Consider the following 25,164-nt stretch of genomic DNA (forward strand, 5'->3'; position numbering starts at 1 on the left):
TGAATCCTCACCAACATCTGTTGTTTCCTGTGTTGTTAATTTTAGCCATTCTGACTGGTGTGAGGTGATATCTCACTGGAGTTTAGATTTGCATTTCCCTGATGTTGAGTGTTGTTGAGCATCGTTTCATGTGTCAACCATCTGTAGGTCTTCTTTGGAAAAATGTTTATTCATGTATTCTGCTCAAATTTTAAATGGACTATTTGTTTTTTGGGCATTAAATTTGATAAGTTCTTTATATATTTTGGATACTAATCCTTTATCAGATATGTCATTTGCAGATATCTTTGCTCATTCCCTAGGTTGCCTTGTACTTTTGTCGATAGTTTCCTTTGCTGTACAGAAGACTTTTATTTTGATGAAGTCCCAATATTTTATTTTTGCTATTATTTCCCTCACCTCAGGAGACATATCTAGTAAATAATTTCTACAGACAAAGAGATTACTGGCTGTGTTCTTCCCTAGGATTGTGATGGTTTCCTGTCTCACATTTAGGTCCTTCATGCACTTTGAGTTTATTTTGGTGTATGGTGTAAGAAAGTGGTCCAGTTTCATTCTTTTGCATATTGCTGTCCAGTTTTCCCAACACCATTTGTTGAAGAGACTGTCATTTTCCTTTGGATATTCTTTCCTGCTTTGATGAAGATTAATTAACCATGTAGTTGTGGGTTCATTTCTGGGTTTTCTATTCTGTTCCATTGATCTATTTGCCTATTTTTGTGCCAGTACCATACTCTCTTGGTCATTACAGCTTTATAATGTAACTTGAGATGAAAGCTTGATTTTTTTTCCCCCTGCTGATCTGGATACTTTATATTTCTTTTTGTTGTCTGATTGCTGAGGCTAGGACTCCCAGTACTATGTCAAATAACTGGTGAGAGTGGACATCCCTGTCTTGTTCCAGACTGTAGAGGGAAAACTCAGTTTTTCCCCATTAAGGATGATATTATGATATTATTAAGAATGGTTGCTATACTTTGTCAAATGCCTTTTCTGCAACTATTAAAATGATCATATGGTTCTTATCCTTGGTTTTATTAATGTGGTATATCATGTTGATTGATTTGTGAATATTGAACCACCCTTGCCACACAGGAATAAATCCCACTTGATCATGGTGAATGTACTGTTGGATTCAATTTGCTAGTATTTTGTTGAGTATTTTTACATATGTGTTCATCAATGATAATGGCCAGTAATTCTCTTTTCAGTGAGGTCTTTGTCTGGTTTTGGAGTCAAAGTAATGTTGGCCTTGCAGAATAAGTTTGGAAGTTTTCTTTCCATTTCTATTATTTGAAAAAGTTTAAGAAGAATAGGTATTAATTCTTCTTTAAATGTTTGGTAGAATTCCCCTGGGAAGCTGTCTGGCCCTGGGATTTTGTTTGGGGGGGGCAGATTTTTGATCACTGAAACAATTTCTTTGCTTGTTACTGCTCTGTTCAAGTTTTTATTTCTTCTTGTTTCAGTTTTGGTAGTTTCTATGTTTCTAGGAATTTATCTATTTCTTCCAGATTGTCCAATTTGTTGGCATACAATTTTTCATAATATTCTCTTATAATTGCTTATATCTGAGGTGTTGGTTGTTATTTTCCTCTCTAATTTGTGAATTTATTATATTTGAATTCTTTATCTTTTCTTTTTGATAAGTCTGGGGTTTATAAATTCTACTAATTCTTTCAAAGAACCAGCTCCTGGTTTAATTAATCTGTTCGACTGTGTTTTTTTTTTTTTTCTATATCATTTATTTCTGCTCTAATCTTTATGATTTCTCTTTGTCTGCTGGCTTTAGGCTTCATTTGTTGTTCGTTTGTAACTCCTATAGGTGTAAGGTTAAGTTGTATATTTGAGATTTTTCTTGCTTCTTGATGTAGACCTGAATTGCTATATACTTATTCTTAGGACCATTTTTGCTGTATCCCAAATGTCTTGGACCATCACATTTTCATGTTCATTTGTTTCCATGAATCTTTTTATTTCTTCTTTAATTTCCTGGTCGATCCATTTATTCTTTAGTTGGATGTTCATTAACCTCCATGGATTTGTGATGTTAACAAAATTTTATTGTTGTTTACTTAAAGTTTCATAGTGTTGTGGTCAGAAAATATGCATGGTGTGATCTCAATCTTTTTGTACTTGTAGAGGCTTGATTTGTGACCTAGTATGTCATCTATTCTGAGGAATCTCCCATGTGGACTCAAGAAGAATGAGTATTCTGCAGTTTTGGATGAAATGTTCTGAATGTATCTGTTAAATCAGTTTGGTCTAGTGTGTCATTTGAAGCCATTATTTCCTTGTTGATTTTCTTCTTAGATGATCTGTCTATTGATTTAAGTGGGGTGTTAAAGTCCCATTATTATTGTATTAGTATCATTGAGTTCCTTTATGTTATTAGTTGTTTTATATATTTGGGTGCTCCCTTGTTGGGTACATACATATTTATAATTGTTAGATCTTCTTGTTGTATTGTCCCCTTATTATGATACGGTACCCTTTTTCATCTTTTGTTACAGTCTTTGGTTTAAAATGTACTTTGTCTGACAATTACTGCTAGTCCAATTTTCTTTTGCTGTCCATTTGAATGATAAATAGTTCTCTATCCCTTAACTTTCAATCTGCAGCTATGTTTAGATCTAAAATGAGTTTCTTGTAGTCAGCATATAAGATTGGTCTTGTTTTTTTTTTCTTTTTTAATCCATTCTGACTCCCTGTGTCTTTTGATTGGAGCATTTAGTCCATTTTCTTTCTTTCTTTCTTTCTTTCTTTCTTTCTTTCTTTCTTTCTTTCTTTCTTTCTTTCTTTCTTTCTTTCTTTTTTTTAAGATTTTATTTATTTGACAGAAAGAGGCACAGCGAGAGAGGGAACCCAAGCAGGGGGAGTGGGAGAGGGAGAAGCAGGCTTCCTGCCGAGCAGGGAGCCCGATGTGGGGCTCGATCCCAGGACCCTGAGATCATGACCTGAGCCAAAGGCAGACGCTTAACGACTGAGCCACCCAGGCGTCCCTAGTCCATTTTCATTCAGAATAATTATTGATAGATATGAGTTTAGTGCCATTTTATTATTGGTTTTCTTGTTGTTTCTGGAGATTTTCTCTGCTCCTTTCTATTCTTTGTCCCTTTTGGTCATCCCTTACCACCCAAAGAGTCACCTTTAATATTTCTTGCAGGGCTGGTTTAGTGGTCATGAACTCCTTCAGTTTTTGTTTTTCTCTGGAAATTCTTTATCGTTCCTATTCTGAACGATAGCCTTGCTGGGTAGAGCATTCTTGGCTGTAGATTTTTCCCATGCAGCACATTGAATATATCATCCCATTCCTTTTTTGCCTGCTAAGCTTCTGTGGAAAGATCTGCTGCTAACCTTATTGCTCTTTCCTTGTAAGTTAGGGATTTCTTTTGTCTTGCTACTTTTAGAATGTTTTCTTTATTTTATTTTGCCGATTTAACTATAGTATGTCTTGTTCACCTCCTTTTGTTGATTTTCATGAGAGTCTTGTGTGCTTCCTTGATGTGGATGTCTGTTTCCTTCTGCAGATTAGGGAAGTTTCAGGTATGATTTCCTCAAATAAACCTTCTGCCCCTCTTTCCCTCTCTTCTTCTTGGATTCCTATGGTAAGAATGTTATTATACCTTATAGAGTCACTGAATTCCCTATGTCTACATTCTTGATGCAATATTTTTCTTTTCCTCTTCTTTTCAACTTCATCATTTTCCATTATTTTACCTTCTATGCCACTTATTCATTCCTCTATTTCCTCCATTCTTGTGGTCATTACATTGAATCAGTTTCTAATCTTGGTTATTGCAGTTTTCATTTTGGTGTATCTAGTTTTTAGCTCCTTTATCTCTGTGGTAAGGGACCCCCGGGTGTCCTTCTCTGCTTCTATCAGGCCCAGCTTGTATCCTTTTGATTGTTGTTTTAAATTCTGCATCAGGCATTATTACTTATATCTGTTGCTTTTAGATCCCTGGCTGTGATCTTTTCTTGTTCTTTCTTTTGGGATGAATTCCTCCATCTTGGCATTTTATATTGGTCTCTGTCTCTTTCTGTTTGTCAGGAAAGCCTGTTATGTTTCCTGCTCCTGAGAATATTGGCTTTACGAAGAATAGGTCCCATACTGTCCAGGGCCTGGCACTTCAGGATATGTCTCTGGTGTATGCTGTGTGCGCTCTGCTGTTGTGTTTTGGCCACTTTCCCCCTTAGGCCAGGCCTTTCCGGAGTTTCTCCTTGCCTGCAGTGTGAGTGTTTGAACCTTGGCCAGAGTGTGGCGAGTTTTAACTAGGTGTGCTCTGGTCTGCTTATTAAAAGACTCCTGATGTTATTTCCACTAGAGCCGAAGCTTTGCAGAACTCAACATGGTAGACATGGTGTGTGCAGGGGGTTTGTGTTAATCTTCTGGGAGAGGTGCCCACTTCACACTTGTCCAAGAAAAGCAGAACCAGCAGAGAACAGGGGGACAGGCCTTGGTGTAAGGGGTTTAGGGCTCTATCCCAGACAGGCTGGCTGAATTTTAAAACTCCAAACTTTAGGGATTTGGTGTGGTGTGGAACTGCACTGGTCCTCTGGGGGAGGGTCTCACTGCACTGGGACTGATGCAGGTTTGTCCCAGAAGGGTAGTCTTTTGCACCAAAGTGCAGGGGCATGGAGTTTGTAGTAAAGCAGAGCAACAAACCAGTGTCCAGGTTAACTACCCTCAGGAGGTGTCTCTGTGCCTATGCTGAAGTATAGGGGAGGGGAATGACACCAGCTGGCTCTTTTGTCCCTGGAGAGGAAATGCCACCTCTCTCAGATGCCTCCAAGAAGGGGGAACCATCTCTCCTAGTGTGTCGCAGGGGATCCAGGGCTATCTGACCTCCTTCTCCACAAGAGCACTGCAGCACCCTCAGGGCTCCATATCAGCCATGCTGTGGTCCTCTAAAACTCCAGTCATTGAACCCCACTGGCTGTAAAAACTCACCAAAATCAGCCCCTCTCATTTTCCCAGTCACTGGCTTTGGGGAAGTGTTTTCCTTGTGTGATCTCCTGTGCACTCCTCTCCCTTTTGCCTTTCTCTGTGACTAGGACTCCCTCCCCTCTGCAGCACCCATGATCTGTTTCTCTCCCAAAACACGTCTCCACACCTACCTTCTACAATGTGGCCTTTTCTCTCCCCCTAGTTGTGCAGTTTGTTCTGTCAGTCCTCAGATCAATTTCTTGGGTATTCAGAATGATTTGGTATTTATCTAGCTGTGTTCAAGGAACAAGACAATCTTAGGGTCCTCCTACTACTCTGCCATCTTAGTTCCTCCCCTAGAATATTTTTGAAACTGCAGATCACAGACCATTAAATACTGAATTCAAGTCACTGTGTCACAAACATTATTTTTATAAAATGAAGCAGAATAGGGTGAAGACATATAAGAATACCTGTCACTTAGAAAAAATAATTATTTTGTGAAACTTTTGTTTCAGTTAAATATTTGTGTGTGTGTGTATATATACATATATATGTATACATATATACACATATATATACATGTATATACATATATATACTGAAACTTTTGTTTCAATTAAATATTTGTGTGTATATATATGTATATATATATATATATATACATATATATTTGTGGATAGAGCCATAAAATCTATTTCAAACTGTGGATAATAGCCACAAAAACATTTGTGATTAGAAGAGCCACCAATCCTCTTGTGCTAGAAGGAAATTTTCTCTCAGCTCATCATGCTCTGTATCTGTTTTCTACCCTATAAATTGAAGCAGCAAGGATTTATGCAGCACAGTATAGCTACTACAGATATCATCTGGAGGCAGGCACAAGTTTTCAAGCATGTTTACTAAAACAGAGTACCAGGTGCTCCAGTAATTCCAAATAGACCTAGTTTCGTCCATAGGGATAGTTCCCATTTCCTATGAGTTGAATACCTGACATGGCATATTTTGTTCCTAATCTTGGCCCTGTAGCAGATTGAAACCTTTAAATGATAATTTAGGGAAACCACCATGCACTTAATTCCAGTAACATCTGATGTGAAAGTGTTATTCAGTCTCTTCTCTGGAGGGCTGAATAACAAAAGGTTGGAGACAGTAAAAACCAAGGCAAGATATGGTATCCTAGGTGTCAGTGCCAGCAGTGATAGAGAAATGACTATTTGAGATTTTGTTACACATGCAATTGGGTTGTCTGGACTTCTTTGAAATTCTTTGCATGAATTCCTCTTGAATAGCATCACCACAGAACTAGAACTTTTCTAGGTATCTTTTCAAATTAGCTATACTCAAGTGGCTTGGGACTTTAAATGGCCTGCATCCATTTCTTCCAGTGTTCTGACAAAGGCAATGTCATTTAGAACCACCAATATTTCTAGGTAGTTCATATAATCCATGGCCTTTCCATTAGGTGTTATGACGTGGTGGAAACTTCTCTTTTTTTCTAAAGGACCCTCTTAAACATTTATCTTCATCAATTATTAGGGTTTTATTATTCATGTTTTACAAATATAACAAGGTAGTTTACTGGAATCCTAATAAAGTATACTGTACAGCTTGTATCTGGTCATAGTAACTGTGAGTATGATAATCTATGTCCATTTGTAATTTTTCAGACTTTTTCTCATTACCACAGTAGGTAAGGTATGTGGACAGAAGGATTTCATAATGAGTCCATTAGTTGACAGTTCTTCAATATGATTTCTCAGATCATTAATCTCTGATAAATCAAAACTTCTAGATCAATAGCTATCAACTGAGGAAAACTTTGTCATTCAGCAATGTCTGAAGTCGGGGTTTTTTGTCAAAGTTGTGGTGTGTATCTAGTGTGCAGAGGTCAGAGGTGCTAGTAAACATTATACAATGCTTAGGGCAACCCTTCTCCACACAAAACACAGAATTATTTGTCCAAGATGTCAGTAGTGCTGATGTTGATGTTTGACCCTAACATTTCTTTGAATCATTTGAAATTATAGTGAGCTATATTCTCTATTTTCTTCATATACCCTTTAATTTACATGGATACTTTATCATGGCCTGAACCCTTATCGTCCTTCTCAACATTCTTCTTCTACTTCTCAGAACTTGAGTAATTCTCAATCTCAAAATTAAGTTAACTCAGACCTTAAACTTGGAATTTTCTAAGATGATAGGGAGGAGTAATAGATATTGAGAGGGTTTTGTTGTGGCTATTGTTGTTTACATGTCATAATTTATTTTTAAAAAATTAATTTAAGTATAGTTGACACACAATGTTAAATTATTTTAGGGGTATGGCATAGTGATTTGAAAAGTTTATGTTATGCTATGCTCATCACAAGTGTAGCTACCATCTGTCACCATACAATGCTATTACAATATCATTGACTATGTTCCTTATGCTATGCCCTTTATTTCTGTGACTTATTCATTCCATAACTGGAAGCCTGTATCTCCCACTCCTCTTCACACATTTTGCCCATTTTTCCACCCCCCCCCCCGGCAACCATCAGTTTGTTTTTTTGTATTCATGGGTCTGAGTCTGCTTTTTTGTTTATTTATTCATTTTTTTTTTTTTTTAGATTTCACAGAGTTGTTTTTGTTTTTGTTTGTCTTTAATTCTGGCAAGCTAGTGTGCATAAGATAAAGGGAATTTTGTTAAGGATATATATCATCAGCCTGCTACTGGAAATAATATACTGGGACTTAAAAAGGCTAAAATTAGGCTCATCAATGCCATGTACACCACAGCAGGGTTGATTCAACTCATCTCAATGGCTAATGTGGAGGAAATATAATGAGTTCAGTTTTAAATATGATAAGTTTGGGGTGTCTGTAATCATTCAAGCAGAGATGTCAAGTAGGTCATTAACTATATAGAATTGGAGGTAAAAATAGACACGTGGACATTATCATTTTATAGATGGTAATCAAGGTTATAAGAGTGTATGGTAACAGCTAAGGAAATAATATAGTTTTAGAAGAGGAAGTAGCCCATAACTAAACTCTTAGGTAACTCCAACATTTAATGTCAGATTAAGGATCTATTCAGAGCCAATTATCTTTCCACTATTTCAAGCTCTCTCAGACAAAAGGGGAATTGCATTTAATCATTTGATAAAATTTTATATCAAGTACCTATTATATGGAGCCTATATAGCCTCTTGAATACATCAGTAAAACTGACAGAAATCCCAGACCTTAGGGGAGCTTACTGTATAATAAATTTCTTTATAAAAAAACAGCGGTTCCAGAAGTCTTCCCTGTTATAAAGCCTCTGGTTCTCTGAGAATCTCAATCCCCCATCTTTAATATTAGAAATAAATCCTAGATGCTACCCTATTCTCCCAATTTCCCTACTCCAGCATCTTTGTTCAATGGCTTTAGCTTTTCCATTAAACTGCTGGTTGTTTTGAAGAAGTGAAATAGATTATGCAGCAATCCAGAAATTAGGTATTGACCTTGGGCAAAAAGAAAGAGAAAAAATGTCACATAAATGAATGACAGGCATTCATAGTGAAATAATAACATTATAGACCCAAGTAAAGATAAGTGGACAAAGAATTCTCAGTTCTTAGACTGACAAAATATAACAAAGATAGGACAACATAGCTACACAGTATTGGAGGAAGTAAGGGTACAGAGATAGGCCTGGTTTGAAAATGCCAGTATGCATTAGGAAAGGAAAAATTAGAGGGAAGAGAGGTAAACTCAAACAATCATCTTTTTTATTCTTTATCTTTGTTCTTATTATCTTGGACTGAGTTTTACTCCCATCAGGCAACAAATTGATGTGAGTCAGACAACATAAAAAAAATGCATTGAACTAAAAATTGATGACAAAATTTTAGACTTTCTCAGTTATTTTATTATTATTATTGAAGTACAATTGACACACCACAGGCTATTAATTTCCTGTGTGCAACATAATGAATTGACATTTGTATACATTGTATACATTTCAAAAATGAATATTGTGTAGCATGTAATTTAAAAGTAAAGAAAAAGTGCCGCTTTTTAATTCATATATTAAATGTTTTGTGCTTTATCATAAATACACTTTTTAAACTCTTAAAAACTGACAGTATTTAAAAAGTGAGCTAGATAGTAACCAAGAGAGCCAAATTATCCTAGAACCTTTGCTTATCATCTTGACTACTATTTGAATTCTCCTTCTACCTCAGGTCACCCTTGGTTCATCATATCACCCAAGACCCTCTGGTGGGCATTCTCAATTGGCTCTCCATAGCCTAAAGTATTAAGACATGACCATAATATTATGAAACCCATAGCTCCAGAAGCACTACACATACTGACATAGATGAGCAGGCAATAATCCTGCAGTCCTTCCATTTTTTTTTTGAAAGAAAACAATTACAGAATTATTGGCTCTGTAATGAAAGGTCTTACTCTTACATATTAGGGCTCCACAGCTGCATAATTGTTTGGGCATCCAGTATCTTTTAAGAACAGTTCCTTGATCTGGGTTAGTTGATGAAGTTCCCTACATAATTCTGTGAATACTCAGGCCTCATACTTCTGATCAAGGCAGAATATTTGAGATACCCTGCTGCTGGAAGGATATAGAAATAGATCATTCTGTACATTAAAAAAAGTCACTTCTTATGCCAAACCTATGTTGGATTAGTATTAACACCTTGGGTGGTATGAGACTTCTTGCTTATGAAGAGATGCCAATACTTCCAGAGAAGGAAGCAGACATTGTGGAGGAGTTCCAGTTGCTGGAAAGGATATACTATGGAATGATGCTCCCCTGAAGATAATATTTTTAAAAAGGCTGTCTACACTTTTATGTGAGAAACTGATTTAGATAGCCAAGGCTGGCAGTTCAGACCTGTGTGTATAATTGAAAGGCTACCTGTACACTTAGACCTATCTCCTAACCATCCTGGTTTAATCTGTCACCAACCATAACTGAGTAAAGGGATCTCAATGAAAAGTCAGCCACTTTATGTATGTGTGCCAAGCCCACCAGCAAGAAATGCTGCAGCTATCCAATAATGATAAAAATCAGCCAGGTTCTCTTCCTCTAGCTTTATTTTAAGTCAGGGAAATCTTGGCTGCCTATATAACCTGCTATAGATCCATGTAATGACATTTCAGGGCAATGAGGACATCATTCATGTTCAGCAGACCCAGACCCACTCCAAACCTCAGCTAGATTTAGTGAGCACATGTAATGGGCATCTGCTGCTAAGAGAGACCTATCATCCAATAGAACTTAGGGTAGAAAGTTATATAGGGTTACTCATACTGATGTGGACTTTTAAGCTCACATGGTCTAGGCCTATAACTGAACTATCATCTGGAGCACCCTGAATTACTGCTGAACTACTATTATCATCTGTGCCTACTGACAATGTCAATAATCATAAGCTTTCCAGGTGTGCCTGCTTTATTAGTCACATGGACAGCTAGAGTGCCCAAGAAAAAATCAATCTACTGAGAAGTCTTTTCGGAAGAAAGTACAAGGAAGATACCTGTTTATTTGCTTATTGAATAAGTAATCATTGAGAATTTACTATGAGATAAGCATTTGGGATGTATTTAGTTAAATAGTGGTGATCAGGACAGACAAATGTATTTGCTCTATGGAGCCTACATAATAGAGTGGAAGACAAAATAAACAAATAAGAAAATCGAATACTATACTAGAAAGTAAGAAGTGTTATGGAAATAAAGTAAGGAAAGGGGATAGGGAGATTAGTTTTAAATGTGATCATCATATTTCTCCCTGAGCAAGTGGTATTTAACTAAATACAGGAAGCTGAAGAAGCAAACCTTGTAGAGGCATACTCCAGGCACATTGTGAGTATGGTTCCAGATCATGGCAATAAAGTAAATATTGCAATAAAGCATGTCAAATTAACTTTTTGAATTATAAGTGCATATAAAAGTTCTATTTACACTATACTGCAGTCTATTAAGTGTGCAATAGCATTATGTCTAAAATATATGTGTTTGCGTGTTAATTTAAAAATACTTTACTGCTAAAATATGCTAACCATTATCTGAGCTTTCAGTCATAATGTTTTGTTGTTGTTGGAGGGTCTTGCTTCAAAGTTGATGGTTGTTGACTAGTAAGAGTGGTGGTTGATAAAGGCTGAGGCAATGGCTATGGCAATTTCTTAAAATAAGACAACAATTAAGTTTGCTCCATTGTTTGACTCTTCTTTCCCTGAACTGTTTCTCTATAACCTGTGATGTTGTTTGATTGCATTTTACTCACTATAGAACTTCTTTCAAAATTGGAGTCAAGCCTCTCAAGCCCTGCCCCTGCTTTATCAATTAAGGTTAGATAATATGCTAAAATGTGTTGTAATTTAAAGTCTTCACAGCATCTTCACCAGGAATAAATTCTATCTCAAGAAACTTTCTTTGCCCATCCATAAGAAGCAACTTCTCATCCATTAAAGTTTTATTATGAAATTGTAGCCATTCAGTCAAATATCCAGGCTTCACTTCTAATTTTAGTTTACTTGCTATTTCCACCACTTCTGTAGTTACTTGCTCCACTGAAGTCTTGAACTCCTCAAAGTCATCCATAGTGTTGGAATCAACTTCTTCCAAACTCCTGTTACTGTTGGTATTTTGACCTCTTTCCATGAATCACAAGTGTTTTTAATAATATCTAGAATGGTAAATCTTTTCCAGAAGATTATCACTTTACTTTGCACAGATCCATCAAAGAAATTGTGATCTTCAAAAGCTATAGCCTTACAAAATGTATATATTAATTAATAAGGCTTGGAAGTTGAAATTACTCCTTGATCCATGAAATGCAGAATGGATGCTGTGATAGTAGACATAAAAACAATATTAATATCATTATACAACTCCATCAGTGCTCTTGAATATCCAGGTGCATTATCAACGAACAGTCATGTTTTGAAAGGAATCTTTTTTTTTTTTTCCTCAGCAGTAGGTCTCAACAGGGGGCTTCAACATTCAGCAAACCATTTATCAACAAATGTGTTGTCATCCAGGGTTTGCTGCCCCATTTATAGAGCACAGGCAGGGTAACTTTAACATAATTCTTAAAGTCTCTAGCATTTGGGAGTAAATACCTAGTAGAGCTATTGCTGGATTGTAGGGTAGTTCTGTTTTTAACTTTTTCAGGAACCTCAATACTGTTTTCCACAGTGGCTGCACCAGTTTGCATTTCCATCAACAGTGCAAAAGAGTTCCCCCTTCCCAACACTGGCCAACACTTGTTTCCTGTGTTGTTGATTTTACCCATAACTACAGCTGTGAGGTGATATGTCACTGTATTTGGGATTTGCATTTCCCTGATGATCAGTGATGTTGAGCATCTTTTCATGTTTTTGTTGGTCATCTGTATGTCTTCTTTGGAAAAATGTCTATTCATGACTTCTGCCCATTTTTTTACTGGATCATTTGTTTGTTGGATGATGAGTTTTATAAGTTATTTATATATTTTGGGTACTAACTCTTTAGTAGATATGGCATTTGAAAATATCTTCTCCCATTCCTTAGTTTGGTTTTTACTTTTGTTGTTTCCTTTGCTGTGCAGAAGCTTTTTATTTTGATGAAGTCCCAATAGTTTCTTTTTGCTTTTGTTTCCCTCACCTCAGGAGACATATCTAGGAAGAAATTGCTACAGCCAAGGTCAAAGAAGTTACCGTCTGTGTTCTCTTCTAGGATTTTTATGGTTTCAGGTCTCACATTTATGTTTTTCATCCATTTGGAATTAATTTTTGTGTATGGTGTAAAAAAGTAGTCCAGTTTCATTCTGTATGTTGCCATCCAGCTTTCCTAACACCATTTGTTGAAGAGATTGTCTTTTTCCCATTAGATATTCTTTCCTGTTTTGTTGAAGATTAATTGACCATATAGTTGTGGGTTCATTTCTGGGTTTTCCATTTTGTTCTATTGATCGAAGTGTCCATTTTTGTGCTAGTACCTTACTGTTTTAATTATGACAGTTTTATAACATAAGTTGAAGTCCAGAATTGTAATGCCTCCAGCTTTGCTTTTCTTTTTCAAGGTTGCTTTGGATATTCAGGGTCTTTGGTGGGTCCATACAAATTTTAGGATTGTTCGTCTAGCTCTATGAAAAAAGTTAGTGGTCTTTTTTATTTATTTTTATTTTTTATTTTGTTCAATTAGCCAACATATAGTACATCATCAGTTTTTGAGGTAGTGTTCAACAATTCATTATTTTGATAGGGATTGCATTAAATGAGTGGATTGCTTTGGGTAATATAGACATTTTGACAATATTTGTTCTTCTAATACATGAGCATGGAATGTCTTTCCATTTCTTTGTACCATGTTCAATTACTTTCATCAGTGATTTATAGTTTTCACAGTACAGATCTTTCAACTTTTTAGTTAGGTTTATTCCTAGGTATCATTGTTTTTGGTGCAATTGTAAATGGGCTTGATACCTTAGTTTCCCTTTCTGCTGCATCACTATTGGTGTATAGAAATGCAATAGACTTCTGTGCATTGATTTTGTATTTTGTGACTTTACTGAATTCCTTTATCAGTTCTAGCAGGTTTTTGGTGGAGTGTTTCAAGTTTTCTACATATGGTATCATGTCATGTGCAAAAAGTGAAAGTTTTACTTCTCCTTTGCTGATTTAGATGCTTTTATTTCTTTTTGTTGTCTGATTGCTGTGGCTAGGACTTTCAGTACTATGTTGAATAAAATTGAGGAGAATGGACATCCCTGTCTTTGTTGAGGGTTTTTATCATGAGTGGAGGGTATACGATTACAAATGCTTTTTCTGCACCTATTGAGATAGTCATATGGTCCTTATCTGTTCTTTTATTAATGTGATGCATCACGTGGCTAGATCTGCAAATATTGGACCACCCTTGCCACACAAGATAAATCTCACTTGATCATGGTGAATGATTTTTTAATGTATTGTTGGATTTGGTTTGCTAGTATTTTTTTTTAAGCATCCTAAACAATTTGGATATTTATTCAGTTACAAGTTGTCCTTAACAATTATTTAGAGCTAATTTCTATAGAGGCATTTCTTTTTTTTTTCAATTAACATATAATGTATTATTTGTTTCAGGGGTACAGCTCTGTGTTTCATCAGTCTTACACAATTCACAGTGCTCACCATAGGCCATACCCTCCCCAATGTCCATCACCCAGCCACCCATCCCTCCCAACCCCCTCCACTCCAGCAACCCTCAGTTTGTTTCCTGAAATTAAGAGTCTCTTATGGTTTGTCTCCCTCTCTGGTTTCATCTTGTTTCATTTTTCCCTCCTTTCCCCTATGATCCTCTGCCTTGTTTCTCAAATTCCTCATATCAGTGAGATCATATGATAATTGTATTTCAATGATTGACTTATTTCACTTAGCATGATACCCTCTAGTTCCATCCACATTGTTGCTAGTGACAAGATTTCATTTTTTGATGGCTGCATAATATTCCATTGTATATATATACCGTATCTTCTTTATCCATTCATCTGTTGATGGACATCTGGGCTCTTTCCACAGTTTGGCTATTGTGGACATTGCTGCTATAAAAATTGGGGTGTACATGCCTCTTTGGATCACTACATGTGTATCTTTGGGGTAAATATCCAGTAGTGCAATTGCTGGGGCGTACAGTAGCTCTATTTTCAACTTTTTGAGGAACTTCCATACTGTTTTCCAGAGTGGCTGCACCAGCTTGCATTCCCACCAACAGTGTAGGAGGGTTCCCCTTTCTCTGCATCCTCGCCAACATCTGTAATTTCCTGACTTGTTAATTTTGACCATTCTGACTGGTGTGAGGTGGTATCTCATTGAGGTTTTGATTTGTATTTCCCTGATGCCAAGTGATGTGGAGCACTTTTTCATGTGTCTGTTGGCCATCGGGATGTCTTTGCAGAAATGTCTCTTCATGTCTTCTGCCCATTTCTTGATTGGATTATTTGTTCTTTGGGTGTTGAGTTTGATAAGTTCTTTATAGATTTTGGATACTAGCCCATTATCTGATATGTCATTTGCAAATATCTTCTCCCATTCTGTCGGTTGTCTTTTGGTTTTGTTGACTGTTTCCTTTGCTATGCAAAAGCTTTTTATCTTGATGAAGTCCCAATTGTTCATTCTATCAGTTACCTTGGGATTCTGGAACAAAGCATGCTAGACCTCTGTTGTATTATCTCAAAAATGTCTTTTAGACCACTCTATATTCCCTTCACTTTGGGGTCCCCCAGCTTTGATCTTTTGTATAAAAAATTATACCTTACAAAAATCTAAAGTGCATTCATTAATTCCCTTATTCATAATACCTCAGCCATCTTATTTTTGTCTCTCCCTTTGTGCTCTTCATGGCTCTTTCCTTCTTTTCCAAGGATTATAGGATTCCCAACTATGTATATTTTGTGAGACTTGTATTTTGTTGAGGATTTCTGCATCTATGTTCATCAGAGATATTGGCCTTCAGTCCTCTTTATTTTCTGGTGTTTTTCTCTGGTTTTGGTATCAGGATAATGCTGGCCTCATAAAATGAATTTGGAAGTTTTCTTTCCATTACTACTTTTTGGGATAGTTTCAGAAGAATAGGTATAAACTCTTCTTTAAATGTTTGGTAGAATTTGCCTGTGAGGGGCGCCTGGGTGGCTCAGTCAGTTAAGTGTCTGCCTTCGACTCAGGTCATGAACCCAGGGTCCTGGGATTGAGCCCTGTGTCGGGCTCCCTCCTCAGCAAGGAGCCTGCTTTTCCCTCTCCCTCTGCCTTTCTCTCTGCCTACTTATGCTCTCCCTCTTCCTCTCTCTGCATTAAATAAATAAATAAAATCTTAAAATAAAAAGAATTTGCCTGTGAGCCCATGTGGTCTTCGATTTTTGTTTGTTGGGAGATTTTTTGATTACTGATTCTACTTCTTTGCTGGTTATCTGTTCAAGTTTTCTATTTCTTCCTGATATATATATATATACCCATTTCTTCCAAGTTGTCCAATTTGTTGGCATATAGTTTTCAATTTTATTCTCTTATAATTGTTTGTATTTCTGTGGTGTTGGTTGTTATTTCTCCTGTCTCTTTTTCTGATTCTGTTTATTTGGGCATTTTCTCTTTCCTTTTTGATAAGTCTGGCTAGAGGTTTATCAATTATATTAAGTTGTTTTTTGTTTTGTTTTGTTTTGTTTTTTTGTTTTTTTTTTCAAAGAACCAGCTTCTGGTTTCATTGATCTGTTCCATTGCTTTTTTTTTTTTTTTAGTTTCTGTATCATTTATTTCTTCTCTAATCTTTATTAGTCCTTTATTTTTACCAGCTCTAGGCTTAATTTTTTGTTCTTTTTCTAGATTCTTTAGGTATAAGTTTAGGTTGTTTATTTGAGATTTTTCTTGGTTTTTCGGATAGGCCTGTATTGCTACATACTCCTCTTTTATGACCGCTTTTGCAGCATCTCAAAAATTTGGACCATTGTGTTTTCAAATTTGTTTGTTTCCAGTTATCTTTTGATTTCTTCTGTGATTTCTTGGATGACCCTTTCATTGTTTAATAACGTTATTTAAACCATATTGAGATACGACCTTACACTAGTTAGAATGGCAAAAATTAACAAGGCTGGAAAAAAGAAATGTTGGAGAAGATATGGAGAAAGGGGAACTCTCTCACATTGTTGGGAATGAAAGTGGGTACAGCCACTTTGGAAAACAGTATGGAGGTTCCTCAAAAAGTTAAAAATAGAGCTACTCTATGACCCAGAATTGCACTACTGGGTATTTACCCCAAAGATAGAGATGTAGTGAAAAGAAAGGCCACGTGCACCCCAATGTTCATAGCAGCAATGTCCACAATAGCCAAACTGTGGAAAGAGCTGAGATGCCCTTCAACAGACTAATGGATAAAGAAGATGCGGTCCATATATATGATGGAATATTACTCAGCCATCAGAGAGGATGAATACCCATCACTTGCAACGACATGGAAGGAACTGGAGGGGATTATGCTAACTGAAATAAGTCAAGCAGAGAAAGAAAATTATCATAAGGTTTCACTTATTTGTAGAACATAAGGAATAGCATGGAGGACATTAGGAGAAGGAAGGGGAAAATGAAGGGGGGGGAATTGGAGGGGAAGATGAGCCATGAGAGATTATGGACTCTGGGAAACAGACTGAGGGTTTCAGAGGGGAAGGGGGTGGGGGGATGTGTTGGCCTGTTGATGGGTAGTTAGGAGGGCACGTATTAAAATGAGCACTTGGGTGTTATATGCAAACAATGAATCATGGAACAAGACATCAAAAACTAATGAAATATTGTATGTTGACTAACATAACATAATAAAATTAAATTTAAAAAACTAATGAGGGCGCCTGGGTGGCTCAGTTGGTTAAGCGACTGCCTTCGGCTCAGGCCATGATCCTGGAGTCCCGGGATCGAGTCCCGCATCTGGCTCCCTGCTCGGTAGGGAGTCTGCTTCTCCCTCTGACCCTCCCCCCTCTCATGCTCTCTGTCTCTAACTCTCTCTCTCTCAAATAAATAAATGAAATCTTTAAAAAAAAAAACTAATGAAATACTGTATGGTAACTAACCTAACATAATAAAAATTAATTAAAAAAAACTCTATGTATTTGTGGTCTTTCCAGATTTTTTCCTTGAATTTGACTTCTAGTTTCATAACATTGTGGTCAGAAAAGGTGCAGAGTATGAGGCCTGTTTTGTGGTCTAATATATGATCTATTTTGGAGAATGTTCCATGTGCACTTGAAAAGAATGTGTATTCTGCTGTTTTAGGGTGAAATGTTCTGAATGTATCAGTTTAATCCATCTGGTCCAGTGTATCATTCAAAGCCATTGTTTCCTTGTTGATTTTCTGTTTAGAAGACCTGTTAATTGATGTAAGTGGGGTTTTAAAATCCCCTACTATTATTGTTAGTACCAATACTATCAATTAGTTCCTTTATGCTTATTTACTGTCTTATGTATTTTGCTTCCATATTGAGTGCATATTTACTTTTGTTTTATCTTCTTGTTGGATTGTTCCCTTTATTATTATAACTTGTTCTTCTTTGTCTCTTGTTACAGACTTTGTTTTTTTTTTTTAAAAAAAGATTGTATTTATTTATTTGAGAGAGAGTGTGTGTGCAAGTAGAGAGAGGGGCAGAGGGAGAGGGAGAAGCAGACTCCGAGCTGAGCAGGGAGGCCAATACAGGGCTCCATCCCAGGACTCCGTGATCATGACCTGAGCTAAAGGCAGACACTTAATGACTGAGCCACCCAGGCACCCCTACAATCTTAGTTTTAAAGTCTATTTTTTCGGGGCACCTGGGTGGCTCAGTAGTTAAGTGTCTGCCTTCGGCTCAGGTCATGATCCCAGGGTCCTGAGATCGAGCCCCGCAACAGGCCCCCTGCTCAGCAGGAAGCCTGCTTCTCCCTCTCCCACTTCCCCTGCTTGTGTTCCCTCTCTCACTGTGTCTCTCTCTGTCAAATAAATGAAATCTTAGAAAAAAATGAAGTCTATTTTGTCTCATAAGTATTGCTACTCCAACTCTTTTTTGACATCCATTTGTATGATAAATATTTCTCATACCCTCATTTTTTATCTGCAGGTGTCTTTTAGTATAAAATGTGTCTCTTGTAAGCAGCATATATATGGGTCTTGTTTTTTATCCACTCTGCCACCCTATGTCTTTTGATTGGAGCATTTTGTCCATTTCCATTCAAAGTGATTATTGATAGATATGTATTTATTGTCATTTTGTTGCTCGTGGTTGTTTTTGTAGTTTTTCTGTGATACTTTCTTCTCTTATTCTCATGGTTTGCTGGTTTTCTTTAGTGATATACTTGGATTTCTTTCTCTTTATTCTTTTCATGTCTATTACTCATTTTTGATTTGTGGCTACCATTAGGTTTTTATATAACATCTTCTGCATATAACAGTCTGTGTTACTTTTATGTTCTTTTAAGTTTGAGCCCCTTCTTTACTCCTTTCCAACCCCCACATTTTAGATATATGGTGTCATATTTTACATCTTTTTGTTTGTAAATCTCTTGATTGATTTTTAGAGATATTTTTTATTGCTTTTATGTTTCCTTTCTTACTTTTCATATTCTCTCTTATGCTTTTTCCTTTCCACTCCAAGATTCCCCTTTAATATTTCCTGTAGAGCTGGTTTTATAGTCATGTATTACATTAGGGTTTTTGTTTTGTTTTGTTTTTGTTTTTGTCAAAGAAACTTTTTATCTCTCCTTGTATAGCCTTGCTGGATATAACATTCCTGGCTGCAGATTTTCCCTTTTGGCACTTTGACTATATCATGCCACTCACTCCCTTCTGGCCTGTAAAGTTTCTGCTGAAAAATTCACTGATAGACTTATGGAGTTTCCCTGGTATGTAGCTGTCTTTTCTCTTGCTAATTAAAAATATATATATATATATCACTACCTTTTGCTAAGACTTATGGAGTTTCCCTTGTATGTAACTGTCTTTTTTCTTGCTAATTAAAAAAAAAATATCACTACCTTTTGCTATCTTAATCACTATGTGTCTTGGTGTGGACCTTCTTGGGTTGATTCTGTTGGGGGCTCTCTGTGCTTGAATATTTGTTTTCTTCCCCAGATTCAAGAAGTTTTCTGCTATTACTTCTTCAAATACATTTTCTGCCCTCCCTTTTCTCTCTTTTTCTTCTAGTTTCCCTGTAATGTGGATGTTATTATATTTGATGTAGTCACTGAATTCCCCAAGTCTATTCCCATTTTGTATAATTCTTTGTGTGTCATTTGCTGAGCTTGATTAATTTCCATTACTCTGTTTTCCACGTCATTAATTTGTTCCTCTGGTCCTCTAGCCTGGTATTTATTCCATCAAGTATATTTTTAATTTCACTTAATGTGTTTTAGATTTCTGTTTGGTTATTTTTGATCTCATTGTTAAGGGTCTCACTGATATCCTTCATTATTTTCTCAAGGCCAGTGAGTTTCTTCATGATCATTAATTTAAATATTCTATCAGGCATATTAATTACATCCATTTCACTTAGTTCCCTTCTATAGTGTTGTCCTGTTCTTTCATTTGGGTATATTCTTGTCTCTTTATGTTGTCTAACTCTCTGTGTCTGTTTCTCTGTATTAGGAAAGTGATCTGCATCTCTTGCTCTTGAAGGTATGGCCTTATGAAGAAGAGGTCCTGTACTGCCCTGCAGGGCAGTGTCCCCTGATCTCCAGGGCATGGCACTTCAGGGAGTACCTCCTATGTGTGTTGCATGTGCTCTGCTATTGTGTCCTGGCTGCTTTTTTCCTTCAGTCTAGTTATCTGCAGAAGTTCTCTTTGCTTTTTGTGGACAGTATTTTGTACTTGGCTGGGTGGGGTGCATTTTTACAAGATGTGTGTTGGTCTGCTTTCAAAATGAGACCTGTGGCCACTGCAGGTGTAACCAAGACCCTGGGTCAGGATACATGGCGTTGACAGGGTTTGCACTGGTCTTCTGGGGTAGGGGGTCCGCAGTGCTGGGCCTGAGGCAGGTGTGACTGGAAAGGGCAGATCCACCAAAGGGGGGGGATGGGGCTTGTTGTAAACAAGTTAGTAGCTAGTGGTGGGGCTGCACTGGTTCCTGCTGGTAGTAGTAAGTTTTTCCTGAGAGTTGGGAGAGTGAAATGGCACCTGCCAGCTCCTTTGTTCTCTCTGATCTTTGCCTCTTCCAGCCAGGCTCTGAGATGAGTAAATAACTCTCTCTCCTGTGTGCCTGGCATTTTTCAAACTGCTGCTTCTACACTGTAACTCCATAGTGTATATGTCATACTGTGTCGTTAAGGGCAGGAACTCAGCTTCCTAACACCCTCCAAGATCTCCCAGAGCTAAGCCTGCTGATTTTTAAAATTGCAATCTTTACATACTGCTGGTTGTAAGAACTCACAAAATCTGATCTCTCTTGCTTTCAAAGCCAAATGTTATGGGGATTTGTCTTCCTCATGCAGACTCTAAGATGTAATGATCTGTTTCTCCCACTTCACCATGCCCCCAGCTACATCCTCACCATGGATAGCCATGGTCCTTTTCATCTTCAAACTGCATTTCTGCCCTTCCTACCTTCTTTAATGTGGCCTCTTCTCTCTTTTTAGTTGTGGAGTTTGTTCTGCAAGTCTTTGGGACATTTTCTGGGTTATTTATGCTGATGTGAGTGTTACCTAGTTATATCCATGTGACAAAGTGAGCTTAGGGTCCTCCTACTCCACCATCTTCCCCTGATTATTTTTTGTTAAGTTTAAGAAGTATTTATATATATGAGACCTTTATTGGATATGTGATTTGCAAAACTTTTCTCCTGTTTGTATCATGTCTTTTCATCCTCCTTACAGTATCTTTCACAAAGTAAAATTCTGTAATTTTGCCGAGGTTCAATTTAATCAAATTTTCATGTTATGGATCATTATTTTTTTAATTAGGTGTGAGGTTAAAATATAAGCTTATTTTGTACCCCATGGATAACCAGTTGTTTTAGCACCATTTATTGAAAATACAATCGTTCCTTCATTGACTTGCTTTTGCATCTTTGTTTTTGTTTTTTTTTTTTTTTAAGATTTTATTTATTTATTTGACAGAGAGAGAGAGACAGCGAGAGAGGGAACACAAGCAGGGGGAGTGGGAGAGAAAGAAGCAGGCTCCCCGCCGAGCAGGGAGCCCAATGCGGGGCTCGATCCCAGGACCCTGGGATCATGACCTGAGCCAAAGGCAGACGCTTAACGACTGAGCCACCCAGGCACCCCGCTTTTGCATCTTTGTAAGAACTCCGTTGGGTATACCCAGTGATCATTATGTCTATTTCCCTGCCAACACCATGCTGCTTTAATTACTGTGGTTCTATGTTAAGACTTAACATTTTAGGGGTGATTCTTTTTCAGAATTGTTTTAGCTATTCTAGAGTTTTAATATTTAATATTTAATATTCAGAATTTTAATAAGAATTGCATTCAAAATAGATCAATTTGGGGGAATAGATATCTTTAATATATTGTTTTCCATTTCATGAGCATAGTATATCTCTCCATTTATTTAGGTCTTCTTTGATTTCTTTAATCAGCATTTTGTAATTTTAAGCATATAGAACCTTTACATATTATGTTAATTGTACATCTAAATATTTCAATTTCTTTGTAATAATTATAAATGGTATTGTGCTTTTCATTTTGATTTCCATATTATCAATGTTAGAATATGGAAATGCAATTTACTTTTGTTTGTTGATCATTTATCTTCCAATCTAGCTGAACTCATTAATTTGTTCTAGCTTTTTTTTTTTTTGTAAACATCAGTGAAATTTCTGTGCAAACAATGTTATCTACAAATAGGGGCAGTTTTACTCCTTTTTTTCCAATCTGTGTACCTTTCATTTTTTTTTTTCTTGCCTTTATTGTGCTGGCCAGACTTCCTATAAGACATGGAGAAAGAGTGGTAATAGGAGAAGCTCTTCCCAATCTTAGGGGGAAAGCGTTCATTCTTTCACCATTAAGTATAATATTAGCTCAGGACTTTAGTAGATTTTCTTTTTCATAGTGAAGTATCCCTCTATTTCTAATTGGCTGAGTTTTTATCATCCATAAGTATTGAATTTTGTAAAATGTACCTGCTGGGTGTTTTGATATAATCATATGATTTTTCTTTTGTAACTTGTTGATATGGTGGATCACTTAATTGATTTTCAAATATTGAACTGGCCTTGCATAACTGTAACAAAACACAGTTGTTTCCTTTTTTTCATAGTTTTATTTTATTTAATTTTTTCATTTTAATCCCAGTGTAGTTAACATACACTGTTACCTTAGTTTCAAGTGTACAATATAGTGATTCAATAAGTCTATACATTACTCACTGTTCATTATGTTAAGTGTACTCTTCTTAATCCCCTTCACATATTTCACCTACCCCCTACCCACTTCTACTCTGGTAACCATCTGCTTATTCTCTAAGTTAAGAGTCTGTTTTTTGGTTTGTCTCTTTTTAAAATGTGTTCATTTGTTTTGTTTCTTAAATTTTGCATATGAGTGAAATTATATAGTATTTGTCTTTCTCTGATTGGCTTATTTCACTTTGCATTATACTCTTTAGATCTATCCATGCTGTTGCAAATGGCAAGATTTCATTCCATGTTATGGATGAATAATATTACATTATATATATACCACATCTTTATTCATTCATCTTTCAATGGACACTTGGGATGCTTCTATAATTTGCCTATTGCAAATAATATAAGCACAGTGGTGCATATATCCTTTTGAATTAGTGTTTTTGTAATCTTTTGGTAAATATCCAGTAGTGCAATTACTGCATTGTAGGGTAGTTCAATTTTTAACTTTTTGAGGAACCTCCATACTGTCTTCCACAGGGGCTGCACCAGTTTGTATTCTCAAAAACAGTATATTTTTCTCCACATTCTCACCAACACTTGTTGTTTCTTGAGTTTTCTTTTTTTAATTTTAGTCATTCTGACAGGTGTAAGATGATATCTCATTGTTTTTTGATTCGCATTTCCCTGCTGATCAGTGATGTTGAGCATCTTTCCATGTGTCTGTTGTCCATCTGTATGTCTCCTTTGGAAAAATGTTTGCTCATGTTTTCTTCCCATTTTTAATTGAATTGCTTGTTTTTGGGGTGTTCAGTTGTATAAGTTATTTATACATTTTGGTTACTAACCCTTTATCAGTTTTGCCATTTGCAAATATATTCTGCCACTCGGGAGGCTGTCTTTTAGTTTTGTTGGCTGTTTCCTTGGCTGTGCAGAAATTTTTATTTTGATGTAGTCTCAATAGTTTATTTTTTTATTTTATTTTTTGCCTCAGGACACATATCTAGAAAGATGTTCCTACAGCTGATGTCAGAAAAAATACTGCCTATGTTCTCTTCTAGGATTTATAGAGTTTCAGATCTCACATTTACCTTTTTAATCCATTTGGGGTTTATTTTTGTGTATGGAGTAAGAAAGTGGTCCAGTTTCATTCTTTTGCATGTAGCTGTCCAGTTTTTCCAACACCATTTGTTGAAAAGACTGTCTTTTTCCCATTGCATATTCTTGTTTCCTTTGTCAAAGATTAATTGACCATAAGATTGTCAGTCTAGTTTTGGGCTTTCAATTCTGTTCCATTGATCCATGTGTCTGTTTTTGTGCCAGTACCATAATGTTTTGTTTACTACAGATTTGAAATATAACTTGAAGTCAGGAATTGTGATACCTCCAGTTTTGTTTTTCCTTTTCAAGATTTAAAGCGCATTTGTTTCTAATGTGTATTTCCGTTTTACTTTGTTGGATTCAGTTTGCTGATATTTTTGAGGTTTTTTTTAAATCTAAGTTCATGAGATTTTGTTTGTGATTTTTAGAATCTGCCCCATTTCCTAAAAGTTGTGTAATTCATGAGTGTAAAGTTGTTCATAGTCTTCCTTTGCTACCCTTTCAATAGCTGGAGGATCTGTAGTGATAGCCTCTGTTTTATTCCTGATATTGGTGATTTGTGCCCTTTTTATTTATCTTTGACTGTCTTACTAGATTTATCAATTTTATTGATTTTTAAAATATTCAGCTTTTGCAGAATTATCAACAAAAGCCAAATTATGGAAAGAACCCAATGTCCATCAATCGATGAATGGATAAAGAAGTGGTGTATATATATACAATGGAGTATTACGCAGACATAAAAATGACTAAAATCTAACCATTTGCAATGATGTGAATGGAGCTAGAGAGTATTATGTTAAGCAAAATAAGTCAGAGAAAGACAAACACAATATGATTTCACTCATATGTGGAAATTAAGAAATAAAACAGATAAACATAGGGGAGAAAAGAGAGAGGCAAACCATCAAGCAGACTCTCAACTATAGAGAACAAACTGAGAGACACTTGAGGACAGGTGGGCAAGGGGGAATGTGTTAAATGGCTGATGGGGATTAAGGAGGGCACTTGCGATGAGCACTGAGTGTTGTTTGTAAGTGATGAATCACTAAATTCTACTCCTGAAGATAATATTACACTATATGTTAACTAACCGGAATTTAAATAGAAAATTGAAACTACAAAAAATAAAAATAAATAAAAGAATCAGCTTTTCATTTCATTGATTTTTTCCTAATGCTTTCTTATTTTTAATTTTGTTGATATATCCCCTTATCTTCAGTACTTAATTCCTTCTTCATTCTTTGGAATTATCATGTTCTTCTTTTTGTAGTTTCTTAATGAACTTATTGATTTGAGACCCTTCTTGTTTATT

This window comes from Neomonachus schauinslandi, chromosome X (assembly GCF_002201575.2).
Source record: "Neomonachus schauinslandi chromosome X, ASM220157v2, whole genome shotgun sequence".
NCBI lineage: Eukaryota > Metazoa > Chordata > Mammalia > Carnivora > Phocidae > Neomonachus > Neomonachus schauinslandi.